The sequence below is a fragment of the Corythoichthys intestinalis genome, chromosome 5 (assembly GCF_030265065.1).
Source record: "Corythoichthys intestinalis isolate RoL2023-P3 chromosome 5, ASM3026506v1, whole genome shotgun sequence".
Classification (NCBI taxonomy): Eukaryota; Metazoa; Chordata; class Actinopteri; order Syngnathiformes; family Syngnathidae; genus Corythoichthys; species Corythoichthys intestinalis.
In genome coordinates, this window is record NC_080399.1 from 56,449,888 (window position 1) to 56,466,156 (window position 16,269).

The 16,269-nt window shown below is 39.3% G+C and overlaps 1 protein-coding gene across 3 annotated transcripts in view; it reads right to left on the bottom strand.

Moving 5' to 3' along the window:
* Positions 1-15,291, bottom strand: part of LOC130915805 (synaptic vesicle glycoprotein 2B-like) — a 105,783-nt gene extending 90,492 nt beyond the window's left edge. For 2 of the 3 annotated variants that reach the window (XR_009063149.1, XM_057835903.1), the window contains exon 1: positions 14,963-15,291. The gene's annotated coding sequence lies outside the window, so the exon portion shown is untranslated. The remainder of the gene's footprint in view (positions 1-14,962) is intronic. The other variant, XM_057835904.1, reaches the window with a different exon arrangement.
* Positions 15,292-16,269: the final 978 nt, after the last annotated feature.

Genomic DNA, 16,269 nt, shown 5'->3' on the forward strand with positions numbered 1-16,269 from the left:
ACGCACCTAAATTGCTTTAATTTTTTTTTTTTTTTTAAATACCTAAGAGTTTGTTTGCACTTAAAAAATTATTTTAAAAAATACAGCCAAAAACGCACACATACACAGATGCTGAGGAGCTCTTTTAATTTTAGCAGGAGAGATTTAATGCTAGTATGTAATGCTAGTATAATTTGTACTAAAAATACATTGCTGATAATTATTGTTTTTCATTTGCTAATATAACTCAAATATGTACGTAATTAATTCATTTTTGAGTAAAAGTATTCTAATGTTATAATTAAAATGGAAAAAAAAAAAAAAAAAACTTTCACATACAAAAAAAAAATATTAAAGTGTGATAGTTAAAACGGGCCGGCTGGCTCTACCAATGAGACCCACGAATTTTTAAGCACCACTTATTTTGTAGTGGCACCATCGCATTTCACTCTCAGGAAGTTTTCTAATAACTTAGACCTCCCTCCTCAAGTTTAACCAGTGGGTCATTATTTCCAAGTTTCATGTGTAGTTCTCTCTTGGGGTTGTCACCTCCACCATTCACCATGTTGAGTCCGCACACAAATATAGTAGCCATAAGTCGAAGCGTTGGAAACTTGGGAGATTGGAATGTGTAGTTCTTTTGACAAGCCAATGAAAGTCGAGACAGTGTTGGCCCATGAAAATAAAACTACAAAAATGAATGCTTCGGTCCTTTAGGTTTTGAACACATGTGAAAATCATGATCTACAGTGGTATGAAAAAGAATCTCAACCTTTTGAAATTCCTCACACTTCTGCATAAAATCACCATCAAATGTGATGATCTTTGTCAAAATCACACCGATGAAAAAACTGTGTCTGCTTTATCTAAAACCACCCAAAATGTAAACGTTTTCATATTTTAATGAGGATAGTATGCAAACAATGACAGAAGGGAGGGGGAAATAAATAAATGAACCATAACATTTAATATTTTGTGGGCCCCCCTTTGGCTGTAATAACTTAAACCAGACGCTTCCTGTAGCTCCAGATCAGTCTGGCACATCGATCAAGACTAATCTTGGCCCATTCTTCTCGACAAAACTGCTGTAGTTCAGTCAGATTCTTGGGATGTCTGGGTTTAATTGCTGTCTTTAGGTCATGCCACAGCATCTCAGTGGGGTTCAAGTCTGGACTTTGACTTGGCCGCTCACGAATGTGTATTTTGTTCTTCTGAAACCCTTCTGAAGTTGAAAATATTTTCAAAACTTCTGTGGATTGTCCAAGTGCCTTTGTGCGAACATTAAATGAGCAATAGTGGTTTTTTTTAGACAGCAGTGGCTTCCTCCGTGGAGTCCTCCCATGAACACCATTCTTGGCCATAGTTTTACATATAGTTGATGTGTGCCCAGAGAAATTACACTGTGCCTGTTATTTCTGTAAGTCTTTAGGAGACACTCAAGGGTTCTTTTTTACCTCTCTGAGTATTCTGTGCTGAACTCTTAGTGTCATCTTTGGTGGACGGCCACTCACTGGGAGAAAAACAGTGCCAAACACTCTCCATTTGTAGACAACTCCTCTGACTGTCGATTGATGAACATCCGGACTTTTAGAGATGGTTTTGTATCATTTCCCAGCTTTATACAAATCAACAATCCTTGATCACTGGTCTTCAGACAGCTCTTTTGACCGAGCCATGATGCACATCAGATAATGCTTCTCATCAAGACATTTCTTACCAGGTGTGAGTTACATAGTGGGCAGGGCAGCTTTAAACCACTCGTCAGTGATTGGGCACACACCTGACTTAAAATGTTTGGTAAAAATTGGTTTCAATTGCTCTTTAAGTCTCCTTAGGCAGAGGGTTCACTTACTTATTTTCCCCCCTCCTGTCATTGTTTGCATGCTATCCTTTTCAAAATATGAAACCTTATAAATTTTTTGGTGGTTTGAATTAAAGCAGACACTGTTTTCACATCTTTGTAATTTTGACAAAGATCAGATCACATTCAATTATGCAGAAATGTCAGAAATTCCAAAAGGTTCAGATACTTTTTTGTACCACTGGATTTAGGTGTTCCCGCTCACGTCGATTATTATTCCCCTCCCGTGACCCGTGGAACTTCCCGAAATAATTCATACTCTAGTCTAGTGCATACCCCCATCTACTGTACAAGCGTGTGCAGCACCCACGCATCTGACAGCACGCTGCTAGTCGCTGTTGGTCAATTTCTTGTTCACCTGCCTAATCTTGCTTGTACTCGTGTTGCTGCCTCTACTGCTCAGTTAAGGTATAGTTGCACGGGGGAAAAAAGAAGAAAACAAAAGTAATATGTACCACAGGCGACAATTCGAAAAGTAGTGGAGTAAAAGTACAGATACACGCAGTAAAATGTAGTGAAGTAAAATTAAAAGTACCACCTCATATTTGTACTCAAGTACAGTACAGATACACAAAAATGAAATTTAGTACAGTAAGTACTTTGTTGTATTCCACCACTGCTTATTTTGGTGCATCTGAGTATAGTCACTGAGCAGTAAATGGCCTTCTTCAAATCATTCCACTAAACTGGAAGCATTAAATTGTCTTATGTTTTGGAAAGATGAAAAAACATTCAAGGGTATTCACATTTGAAAAGTTCAATCTTTTGAATAAATTCTGCATAGAAGGATACAACGTGTGTCTGCTTCATAGTTAAAGGTTCTGAGTTAGAACCTTCATCTTCGTGTGTGGCGTTTGCATGTTCCCTGGTTCCACTACAGGTTTTGTCAATTTCACACTGACAGCAAAGAAAAAAGAATCTCTCCAAAACACCAAATAAACCCCTCCCCCAAATCTATTTCCTTTCACTCCCACTGGTTATAAATGTTGCAGGTGCTGCTTGTGCCTTCATGTATATTAAATGAACATTTGGTACCCTCCCAGGCTTGTTGTTCAACCTAAGCTGCATTCATTCTGGTCTACGTCAATCTCAAGCACAAAAAGTATAATTAGCATATGCTTCCTGAAATATACTGTTAATTTTCCTGTCTTTCCAAGCATTCCTGAGGTTTTAGCAGAGATTTCTGCACAACAAAAGCCTTAAAGGGATCCTCGACCTTAAAGACATGTAGGCTGTAATAAACCACAATTGTTCTCTTGTACTAAAAAGAGAAACGCATAAAATGTTAAATCAGTGGCAATATTTTATAATATTTAGTGCATATTTTAACCGATAGTTGGCGCTATGTTTTTCAGGCTCGGAGTGATGACCTAATTGAAACGTTTCCAATAGAGGAAGTCGGACATCCGGGTATTTTATGACGTCACCAGCCACAACAAAGCGTCACCATATTGAAAATGGGGCAAAAGACGAGTCACAAGCAGTTGCTCTGTCGTGCATTGTAATACAAATGCATTGAACTTTCGTCTTAATTGTGGTCTTTTTTCCGTCGGAATGACAAAAAGTTCCTGTGTTGCAGGGTTGTCACACAAGGAAGAGTTCAGAGCCGCATTTGAAGTTCTTCATTCTTCCTCGTGAGAAGAAAAGAAACATGGCTGAAAGCAATTAATCAAGGAACAGTAAAAGAACACGGTTCCGTGGAATATTCTGGCCTGTGGGAGCCTAAATCCAAGCACATTTACGTTTGCAGCCGACATTTTATCATTGGTGAGTTTAATTGATTTTTTTTTGCCCCAATTACTGTAGCTGCTACGATTCAGTAGACTAGGCAGTGGTTATTATTACCGTAACCGGCAACTCGCAAAGCGTTTTTTTTTCTTTTGCCGTGAACCGCTCTGATTAGTCAATCGGTATATTATTGGCCTGGTGGGAATTGGTTATTTTGCCGTGACGTGTTCATGGCTAAATAACGCTTGGAGGCGAATTACCGGTTACGGCAGAAATAATCACTTCGTAGATAGTACCAATTTTCTCAGTTCCGCACAGTACATATTCCACATAATTAATAAAGGTCAACTTACTGGGTGACTTTATGAGGTAGTTGTAGATGAGGTAGTTGTAGATGTTTCCGAACTCCACTGCAGGCCATTCCTTTGTTTATCCAGCTATCAGCTGCGACTTTGGGCAAATTTGCAAGCCAATACACGGTAATTTTAAATTGTATCGCCTCCTCGCGTCTGTTGGCAGTGACTCGTGATAATAGTAAGCCATGTTTAAGACGTTTTTATGAAAAAAGACACAAAACACACCTGAAATATATGAATTTCAGACGTTTGTCTACGGAATGTTAAGCTGTGCGTGCCCCTTTCGCAAAATGGCGACACGTTGCCAAGCGAGGTGACGTCATCGTGACATCACGCCGACTTCCTCCATCGTGTCCAAAAAATCTGTATTGCTGCCTAAAGTAAAATGCCACAATGTGCTGATTTTGGATGCAATTTCCAGTCAAATGGAAACAAGGGGAATGATGTGAGTCTTGTTGGAGGCAGTCTTTCAGGTCCTCCGTGTGTTCGTTTACAATCCAGGTAAGACGGCTAGACTGGATTGCAAAGCAAAAGACTGACTGGAGGCAAGAGATCATTACTGCGCAGTTTTAATTTCAGACATTTCTGGGTGCATTCAATGACAGAACAAAGCTGTGTAGAGAAATGCACACTGAACAGTGAGCTCGGTGTTGCTTATATGCTGTACTTAAAAGGAAGTGTGTCTGTTTGGTGATTAATTCATCTTACAAAATACGTCATGAGTCTTGCTGGTTGGCAGTTAAAAGTCCATGATTATTGTTGGCAGTTAAAGTCCATGATTATCTGAGGCAAAACTAACTATCAGCAGTTTCAGTGAAAAACAACTGGTCATGCTTGCAGTAAGCGAGATGTATACCGACTTCAGTCTCCACAGATTTGCTATTGACAAGAAGAGGAGAAAGGTTTGGGAAAATGCCTGTAGACTGACAAAACTTCCCAAAGACTCAAGGCTTTGTTCTCGCCATTTTTCTCCTATCGCGTGCGAGGCTTTTAGTCGACGACAACATATGAAAGAGCTCACCGGAGCAGCTGGATATAAGCGGAGACTAAAATCAAATGCTCTTCCAACTATTTTCCCTCACAAGAAGCCTCAACGCGCTCGGATGGCGAGTGAAATGCATGCAATAAAGTGCCAAAGACAAGAAACTGCTGGCCGCTCTCTTAAGCAGGCAAGCCGCTCCTGTCACTACAGCGGTAGGCGAACCTTCGGGTGTACCGCTAGTCACTGAGGAAGCTAATAATTCACCTCTACTGTCAGTTCATCAGGCAGTAAGTGTGTCTGTTTAGTATTCACCTAATATGAGTGATGCTGCCACTCAAACTGATCCAGACACGTCCGATGCAGTGGTACAGTGGCCAGCTGATGCGCGCCAAGCACTTAATATGGACCACCCTTACGTACAGTGGGGAGAACAAGTATTTGATACACTGCCAATGGGTTTTCCCATTGGCAGTGTATCAAATACTTGTTCTCCCAACTGTAGCTAAACATGAGCTTGATGTACAAGACATGGAGGACACTCGATCCCAAGATTTGTTCCCGTCAGATGACAAATTTAATGAGGATGACTCCGATCCTGACTATCACACGTGGGCACTCATAGTTTTATTACCTTCAGTGAGCGTTTATAATGTCAATAGTCATGAAAATAAAAATGCATCAATGACAAGGTGTGTTTTTGGCCAAACTTTTGGCCTGTACTGTATGTAAAGCACACAACAACTCTGGATGCTAACAATCTACATCATTATATTGGAATAAGTTTGATCACGCAATAACTCACCTTGAAAATCTGCTAACAAAAAACCGGAGTTCTCAACAGCTTACACTCTCTCGCTCCGTTGTCATTGAGACGCACTTGCCGCAAGTACATCACCAGTTTTGCCCAACTCTTGTCTTATCAGGTATTTCCGGCTCTGCATTTTGTCTTTGCTGCTCGTCTTGCGAACGACCGACAGGGCTGTCCTGCTCTTCACTTTTCTGCTCAGGTTCAAATTGGAAGGGCAGAACCGACGACATGTTGCGGTAGCTAACGAGTGACACGCTGGAAGTTCGGCAAAGGGCCATGTGACATCACCGCACTGCGACGTCAACAAGAATGGCGACCTATCAGTTAAAATAATTTTACAAATTTTATTAAAACGAAAACATTAAGAGGGGTTCTAATATCAAAATATTATAACTCATACTAACATTTATCTTCAGGAATTACTTGTCTTTAAGATCGAGGATCCCTTTAAAATGCAGCGGACAAAAGCACTTATTCTTCTATTAATGTACCATAACCATAAAACCACCACAGACCCCCCCCAAAATCTCATCCATGTGTCTTAGAAAAAATTACAGTGCCATCTTTCTCAAGTAACTTGGATATTTGACAGAAATGTTATATCTAATACAAAATAATAGCTAAAGATTAAAGTCAAAAGAATATTCTTGCTTCCCAACAGTAATGCTGAGAGGAATTAACCTTTAATTTGGGATTTACCTATTGTGAAAAATAAAGGAAAGCAAAGCAAATTAAAAAAACAATTACATTTCAAGTTAAGCAAGCTCAATAGGACAGCACATACTCCCACTTGCTTTAAAGCCACCTGTTCTGTTATCTTGAGATGATAACTTAAAAAAAAAAAAAAAAACACTAATACTGAACAAAATAACCCTAGAGATTTCTTACAGTTTATCCTTATGCATGAGTCAACAATGTATTATTCTAATCTAATAATGTCCATCTCCTTAGTGTATGATACAATAACAGCATGACATTAAAGCATCCGTATGACTTTTCGCAATACTGTACTGCTTAAGTGGAAAATATGGAAAAGCCACAAATATTACCAAAAATGGACATCAATAGGTTTAAAAAAAAACATTCTTTATTGCCATATACCTAAATCGGTGGTCACCAACCTGTGGCTCTAGAGCTGCATGCGGCTCTTTCGCACTGCCCTCGTGGCTCCCTGGAGCTTTTTCAAAAATGTTCGAAAATTGGCAAAATATGGGGGAGGGAAACTCCCCCATATTTTTAGTTTTAATATGGTTTTTGAAGGAGTGCAAACATGACACATTCTTCTAATTCATTATTATTGTAAAGAATTTAAGTTTGAGGCGGCATCATACAACAGAGTAGTCACATGGTGTATCATCCCTCCTTTTTCAATTCAGACTCAAAACTCACCTGCTCAGATTTGCCTATCCACAATATTCATCATTTCTTTGTTTAAGTTTTCCGCTAGTTATTTTTCTTAACCTATTATTACTTTTTATTGTTCATGTTTTTGCATCGGTTTAGTATTTCCCTCTTTCATTTTTATTGTTTTTTTAACCTTAAATATGCCCAAATGTTTTTACTTTGATTGTACGGTGACCTTGAGTGCTAGAAAGGCGCCTTCAAATACAAGGTATTATTATTGTTATTATTATTCATTCTCTGTAGGCTGCACTGCAGGGAAAAGACACATTTACCATATCTTCTGCACTATAAGGCGCATCGGAGTATAAGGCGCACCTACAATGAATGGCTTATTTTAAAACCATTTTCATGTATAGGGCACACTGCATTATAAGGCGCAGTAGTAGTAGTAGTAGTGGTTGGCGTTGTGTTCTGCATCCACAAGTTGGAACTGAGCTAAATGGAATGTCATTCATGTCATGTGATCCATATACTGTATAAGGCACATTGGATTATAAGGCACACCTTATCGTGCGGAAAATACGGTAATCATGAAGGCACATTATGTATTTGTAGCCAACATAGTCATTTTGATAGTAGGTTAATTTACAGTGTATCACAAAAGTGAGTACACCCCTCGCATTTCTGCAGATATTTAAGTATATCTTTTCATGGGACAACACTGACAAAATGACACTTTGATACAATTAAAAGTACTGTGTGCAGCTTATATAATATACTTTTTTTTCTCCCCTCAAAATCACTCAAAATATAGCCATTAATATCTAAATCCCTGGCAACAAAAGTGAGTACACCCATTTGAAAAAACGTACATCCCTAAATGTCCAAATTGAGTACTGCTTGTCATTTTTCCTCCAAAATGTCATGTGACTGTGTGCATGGCTGTAACCCCAGGAGGAAGCCTCTTCTGAAGACATGTCAACAAAGCACATGGATTACTGGAACCATGTCTAATGTTCTGATAAGACGGGCGGGCTTCCTCCTGGGGTTACAGCCATGCACACCAATTTGATATAGAGTGCGGCGTATGGTCTGAGCACAAACAGGCTGACCCCCCACCTCTTCAATCTCTGCAACAATGCTGACAGTACTTCTGTAATGAGTCACATGACATTTTGGAGGAAAAATGACAAGCAGTTTGGACATTTAGGATGCACGTTTTTTCAAAGGGGTGTACTCACTTTGGTAGGGGTTTAGAAATTAACGGCTATATTTTGAGTTATTTTGAGGGAAAAATAAAAAACCGGTAACTCTATTATATAAGCTGCACACAGACTACTTTCATTGTGTCAAAGTGTCATTTTGTCAGTGTTGTCCCATGAAAAGATATACTGAAATATCTGCAGATATGCGAGGGGTGTACTCACTTTTGTGATACACTGTAGCTAAGATAGATACATACAGCATATGTTGCCTTCGTTATAAGGCTCTCAATTTTTTGCGGCTCCAAACATATGTGTTTTTTTTTGTTTGTTTTTGTGCCAATATGGCTCTTTCAACATGTTGGGTTGAACAAAACTGAACACAACATTGTTAGCTCTACAGGACTGCCTGAGAACAGCTTCCCATGGTGCCTCGTGGCAGGTTGATTGACATTATCATGGGATATGGAATGTCATAACCATCTATCATACAAATACGGTTGTAATATACAGTAAACTGAACAAAAAAATGATTTGTGAGCCACAATTTGCCTCAGCAGCTCTGCATGATTTCAGAGTGCATTTTTATTGACTGCAGAGAGTAGCTTTTTTTTTTTTTTTATCAGGCCTCCCACCAGCTATGTGACAGCCGTTGACATAATCTTGAACCCGCTCATTCACAGCCAGGACCAATTTCAAATAAGGCTTGAACATCATTCTTATGCATCACACTAGATTTAAATCACAGCTCCACGGCAGGCATAGTAATCACATCCAGTCCTTTGGAAGGAGTTTTTTTTTCCCTTTAAATCTAAATCTAAATGCTAATTAGAAAGATTTGTGAATGAGATTCCAGTTTTATCCTGCCTGACACTGCACCTGAAATGTATTTACATGTAATGTCCAATTTTAATTTATGAGGTTAGTAAAATAACATATAATGTCCTTAAAAAACACTATCAACAGAATTCATATGCATACAATAGATGGAGAACAGGGATAATGCTCTCAGCTAATGCAACCTCTTTAGATGATTTCTCAAATGTGTGTTTTTTTTTTTTGTTTTGTTTTTTAACTGCAATGTTGATTAGGTTATCGATTTGGGAGGATTCAGCATTTCACAAACATTTAAAATCAACTGAGTGACAAGGTGGCAGACATCTAGCAATTAGCTGCCATGTTTTGATTTACTTGGGTTGCGTGGTAGTGAGGCAAAGTTTGTTTTTGTAAATATTAAACAAGTGCCGATTACCGATTTCAAGGTATACCGTGGTATGAACACTTCAAGGTTTCAAAACCGCAAACATTTTCCGTCATACCGTACCATACCCTAAGGCAGGGATCGACTACCCAAAATGTTGAAAGAGCCATTTTGGAGCAAAAAAATAAAAAACAAATATGTCTGGAGCCACAAAAAATTGAAAGCCTTATATACTGTACGCCTCATAATGAAGGCAATAAATGCTGAATGTATCTATCTTAGCCTACTATCAAAATAACAAAATTGGCTACAAATACATAACAAGCCTTCATGATTACCATATTTTCAATATTAATAAGGCGCACCCGAAAGTTTTCTCAAAAGTCGACAGTGCGCCTTATAATCCGATGTGCCATATATGTCGGTCAATATTGGTTTATCATTGCATGACATTCCATTTAGCTCAGCTCCATCTTGTGGATGCATAACGCATTGCTAACCACTACTACTACTACCACGACTACTGCACCTTATAATGTAGTGTGCCCTATACATGAAAACGGTTTTAAAATAGGCCATTCATTGAAGGTGTGCCTTATATTCCGGGGCACCTTATAGTGTGGAAATTACGTTTTTTTCCCCTGCAGTGCATCCTAGAGAGAATGACGCACCACGTAGTTACTCTGTTGTACGATACCGTCTCAAGTTTAACTTTATTACAATATTAATAATGCATTAGAAAAATGTTTGTGTCATGTTTGTCCTCCTACAGAAACTATATTGAAACTAAAAATATATTTCCCTCCCCCATTTTTTTCCATTTTCAAACATTTTTGAAAAAGTTCCAGGGAGCCATTAAGGCAACGCTAAAGAGCCGCAGGTTGATGACCCCTGCCCTAAGGTATTAGCTATTTTTTAATGTCCCGAAAATGCATGGAGCTGTAAGGCTCAACCCTCCCTCACCGGTTGTTGCTCAGTGTCAGTGAGTCAGCTGTGCTACACGATGGCTGGAGGAGGTGAAACTCCTGAACTTTTTTCTTCCCATCGAAAAAAACAAAATCGCTGGTATGAGAATACTTCGGCTACAGAAAAAATACAGACCCCCTTAGTGGAGGAGGGCCAACCAACATGTAAAACATGTTTGCGGAGGGTGGCTGCCGAGGAGGCAATACCTCCATTATGATTTCGCATTTATACAAAATTAAAGGTTAGTAAACACTGTCAAGAACGTTTCCCACCAGCGTGTTTAGTGTGTCTAGCAGTGATAAAACCTGTATTTTTCTCTGGCAGCCGTTTGTGTTGAGAAAGAGAGTGTGTGTTTCATGTAAACATGCTATAAGTTAACACATGTGCTTTTTATGGAAAATAATTCAATTATTTTTCTTCTGATGGTAATAATGTTGAGCTGTGGCTGTGGGTTTAGGCTCACCTAAAGGACTATATTTATTTTGATTTTATTTAGAATATTTTGTTATTATTTTTTTATTAATTTTAACTTAACATCATACTTATGTTTCCATTTGATAATATATTTTGAAAAATAAAAATCATGTTCAATGGAGAAAAAAATAATAATAATCTCAAAGTAACACATTTTAGAGCTGTAATTGCAATACTGCGATACCGTGAAACCATGATATTTTGACTTAAGGTTATCATACCGTCAGAAGCTCATACCGGCACATGCCTAGTAAATATTAAATTCTTTTAATATACTGTAACTTTCAATTTCAATGAGAGCACATTCTTGTATTCGACCATTGCATAATTTGAGGATAATAATTTAAAACACTGGTTTAGCTGGACAACAGTACATGTTGAAAAAGATACTTTATTGTGTCTGTACATAACTTCTTGACATCCCCTATATCAGATCTCTTTAAGTCTTTTTGAGTAATTTTTTTTTTTCTATGTTTAACTTCACTACAATAGATGAAATACACCCTTGGTTAAAAGTTTTGAGACATTTTTCGTTCAACTGAATGTTGAAAAGTCTCAGAACATACGAGTGTATGTAAGTTGCTACTAAAATCATCACAACATTTTGAATGTCTCGATTACACCAATTGCAGTTTTGTAGAGAATAATGGGCCAAGATTAGTCCTGATCGATGTGCCAGACTGATCTGCAGCTACAGGAAGCGTCTGGTTGAAGTTATTGCTGCCACAGGGGTGGCCACAAAATATTAAATGTGATGGTTCACTTACCTATTTTTCCCCTTTCTGTCATTGTTACCATACTATCCTAATTAAAATATGAAAACTTATAAATGTTTGGGTGGTTTTAGACAAAGCAGAGAGTTTTTTTTTTTTTTTTTTTAATCTGTGTGATTTTGACAAAGATCAGATCACATTTGATGGTGATTTTATGCAGAAATGTGAGGAATTCCAAAAGGTTCATATACTTTTTATACCACTGTAAATGATTTTGGATAGTTATTTTGAGATTTAGGGGGTATTTAGGGGTACTTTAAGGTACGGTACTTTAATTTCGACTTATGTGGAAATTCGGGTTACGTCGCCAGCATGGGGACGGAACTCTTTTTTTTTTTTTTTTTTTTTTTTTTACTGTGTATTTTATCTCTAGGCATAGTTTTCTAACATTTTTTGGACTTATTTTTTCTTTTCAGTTCTTGAACTGCATTTTAAAGCTCTAAACCACATTTCAATTGATAATACATTAAAAGAGAGAAAGAACAACTGATATACATATCAGATATATATCAGAGTAACACCTGTAATAATACACACACAAAAAAAGAAAATGTAGAAGGGTTCACTATACAGAGCACTTTGAAAACTGAGCAAGGACAACGTAATTAAAAAGGACTTTATCAAACTGGACCACTTGGGCTCATAAAAAAAAGTAAGGGATGTCCCAAAACTATGGACTGCAGCTGTTTTACTGTCATGCAGCTTTGACTGAGCAGCTTGTCTGAGACTGAGCTCAACACCATCGGGATGATTTAGGCTGAGGGGGCTGCAGTGTTGTTTATATAATGCTGTACTTTCACTGATAAGGCTGAACGCCGTTCTCGATACGTATCATACTGCAACCTTTAAACACGTCAATTCCTTGCTGATACTTTGTTTTGAATGGAAAAACTTGTACTGATGGAGCTTTCAGTAACAGAAATTGCAAGTGATGTCATCAGGAAAGACAAAAACAGTGCTGCTTAGGGCTGTGATGGAAGTGAAGAGAGGAAGCTGAAGAGTCAGCCGAGTCATTTAGACACGATTAATAATGCATCGTGTTCCTATCTACAGCAGGGAGACTCTCTCTCTCTCTCTCTCTCTCTCTCTCTTTTTCTGTCTCTCTATCACACACACATACACTCACACACACACACACACACGCACGCACACACACTTTAGGAAGAGCGCAGTCTACTGAATCAAATTGGAGCTGAAGTAACCTGCTCAACGTTATAGCAGCACCACTAGATCTTAGCCAGCTGGTTTCAAAGGACAATGGAAGTGTCTCTAGGCGCTAATGCCTGTAGTGTTAAGTTGCAAAAAAAATGATCGTGACAGAGCTGTTTTTGACTGTCCACGCCCATTTTCTACCTTGGCAGCCAACGGCCACTCTTATATTCCGTGTGTGTAGAACTGTTCAATGTAAAGTACTTCACGATAAGGAAAATAACCTTTAGACTTTTCCCAATCATCAATGAAAGGTAATGAAAACATATCAATCCAACCATTTATCTTCTAAAAGCTTTCCAGGATTAGGGTCGCAAATCCATGCAAGCACATGAAGAAGTTACAAACACCATACCATAGGGTTTCTAACTTGGGACTTCTTGACTACAGGAGGTGTGTAGTCTGAAAAGGTTTTATTCAGATAATAATTTAATAAATTTAATAAAGAATTAATATCATCCATCCATTCATCAATTATCTACCGCTTAATCCAGGGTCAGGTCGCAGAGGCATCAGCTTTTGCAGGGAAGCCCAGACTTCCCTCTCCCCAGCCACTTCAACCAATTCCTCCGGCGGGATCCCAAGACATTCCCAGGCCAGCTGAGAGACAGTCTTTCCAGCATGTCTTGGGTCATCCCCGGGGCCTCCTGCCGGTGGGACATGCCCGCAACACCTTTCCAGGGAGGCGTCCAGAAGGCATCCGAACCAGATGCCCAGGCCAACTCAGCTGGCTCCTCTTAACGCCGAGGAGTAGTGGCTCGACCCTACCGGATGACTGAGCTTCTCACCATATCTCTAAGGGGGAGCCCGGACACCACTCATTTCGACCGCTTGAATCCAGGATCTTGTTCTTTTGGTCACAACCCACAGCTCGTGACCATAGGTGAGGGTAGGAATGTAAATCAACTGGTAAATCGAGAGCTTTGCCTTTTGGCTAAGCTCTTTCTTCACCACAATTGACGGGTAAAGAGTCCGCATCACTGCAGACCTTGCACCGATCCGCCTGTCGATCTCCCGCTCCCTCCTGCCCTCACTCGTGAACCCTAAGATACTTGAACTCCTCCACCTGGGGCAGGATCTCATCACCGACCCAGAAAGGACACGCCACCCTTTTTCCAATGAGGACCAAGGTTTTGGATTTGGAAGTGGTGATCTTCATTCCAACTGCTTCACACTCGGCTGCAAATTGCTTCAGTGAGAGTTGGAGATCACGGCTTGACGAAGCCAACAGCACCACATCAACTGCAAAAAGCAGAGATGCAAGTCTAATGCCACCAAACCGGACCCCTTCAACACTTCGGCTGCGCCTAGAAATTCTGTCCATAAAATGTATGAACAGAATCGGTGACAAAAGGCAACCCTGGCAGAGTCCAACCCTCACTGGGAACAAAATTTAACTTATTGCCGGCAATGCGGACCAAACTCTAATCCCTTTTAACTCTGACAGCTTGATTGCCTTTTAAAGGTTCTATCGAGGTAAAAATAATTTCCATGTTTTTTTTTTTCCTGTTATACTCTCTCCAGGAGGTTTCAACGGAAAAAGGCTATCTAGAAGCAAGTCTTCAAACAGTTTCTACAGCTTTGATGTGTAATCACAACAAGCGTAGGTTATGAGTAACAAGACACAATCAGGTACCATTATACAAATGGCACTGGTAATATATGAGGCATTTTCTCAAATAAGGTCCGTAATACACGTTAGTGTTTGTAAGTGTGCACTATGCTTATATAACACTGGTAAGCAGTTTTCCTCTGTGCTTTCTGCCGGTTATCCATACAATCACATTATTGGTGGTCTTACTTCCTTACCACATGTGGTTCGTAAAATTGTCTTTGGTGATTTACAGAACTTATGTGCAATGCTTAGTCACATTTAATGAAATATGAGTACTGTTCATTAAATTGTATCTTTTTGATCCATCAACAATTTTGACATAGATTTGATCCGTTGGACAAAAGTAAATATTTGAAATATCAGTTTTGCATTCAAGAATCATCAAAGACACCTTTGGACTGAAATGTTCAAATAAAAATACATGTCTGCATTCATTTCATATGAAATTGAAATAGTTGGCTTACCTGAAAGGAGTCAGAGAAGTTTACGAGTGCGCAGCAGTGTCACCATTACAGTATAAATCTATTTCATATTTCAAAAATCATCCAAAAATAAAAATCTGGAGCTTGGCGAGCCTATGTATAGCGTGCATCAGTTTGACTGCACAGGCAGCACGCAGACAGAGTTGAGGGATTAGAAATGCAAAGGATAGATCTAGCCTCCTGTTCCCTATCTCTCGATCGGTCTCTCTATCTCTCTTTGCAGCACTCCTCTCAGCTGCCTCCTTCCTATTTGGAGTACAGTGGTAGAGTCTACCTGTCTTGTACTATGTGCAAGACCATTCCATTTGTCTTGCTGCAAGGGGAGTTCAAGAGTGATGTGAGGCAGGAGGGCGTGTAAAGGGGAGGTGGTGGTTTGAGAGAAGCAGATGGGTGGCTTGTGGGAGGGGGATGGAGGGAACCAGGGAGGGATGAATAGATGAGGAGGTGGAGTATAGGCGAGTGGGGCTGCCCAGTGACAGATGTGTTGACTTACTGTTGATGGGAACGTGATCCAGATTTGCCCAGATATAAGACTACTGTATACCTCAGTCGATTCATTAAACTTTTATCATTTTCCACATTATGTGCTGTTGTTAAACATCATTTCCCGATAGCAGCCACAACCATGGGTGGACTGGAACCAAAAAATGGCCGTGAAATTTCTGTCCTGGGTGGGCCACCTTTTGTGTTTGTGTACACTGCCAGCAGAAAGTATCAGCACCCCCGCAATTCTGTCAGATAATGCTTAATTTCTCCCTGATAATGATAGCAACTACAAATGCTTTGGTAGTAATACCTTCATTTATTTTGCTTTAAATGAAAAAACACAAAAGAGAATTGGAAAAAAAAATCATTATCATTATCATTTTACACAAAACTCCAAAGATGGGCCAGACAAAAGTATTGGCACCCTTTGAAAAATCATGTAATGCTTCTCTAATTTGTGTAATTAACAACACCTGTTACTAACCTGTGGCACATAACAGGTGGTGGCAATAACGAAATCACACTTGCAGCCAGTTAAAATGGATTAAAGTTGACTCAACCTCTGTCCTGTGTTCCTGTGTGTACCACATTGAGCATGGAGAAAGAAAGAAGACCAAATAACTGTCGTAGGACTTGAGAAGCAAAATTGTGAGGAAGCATGGGCAATCTCCAAAGACCTAAATGATCCTGTGTCTACCGTGTGTAGTGTCATCAATAAGTGTAAAGCCAATGGCACTGTGGCTAACCTCTTTAGATGTGGACAGAAAGGAAAAATTGACGAGAGATTTCAACAAAAAATTGTG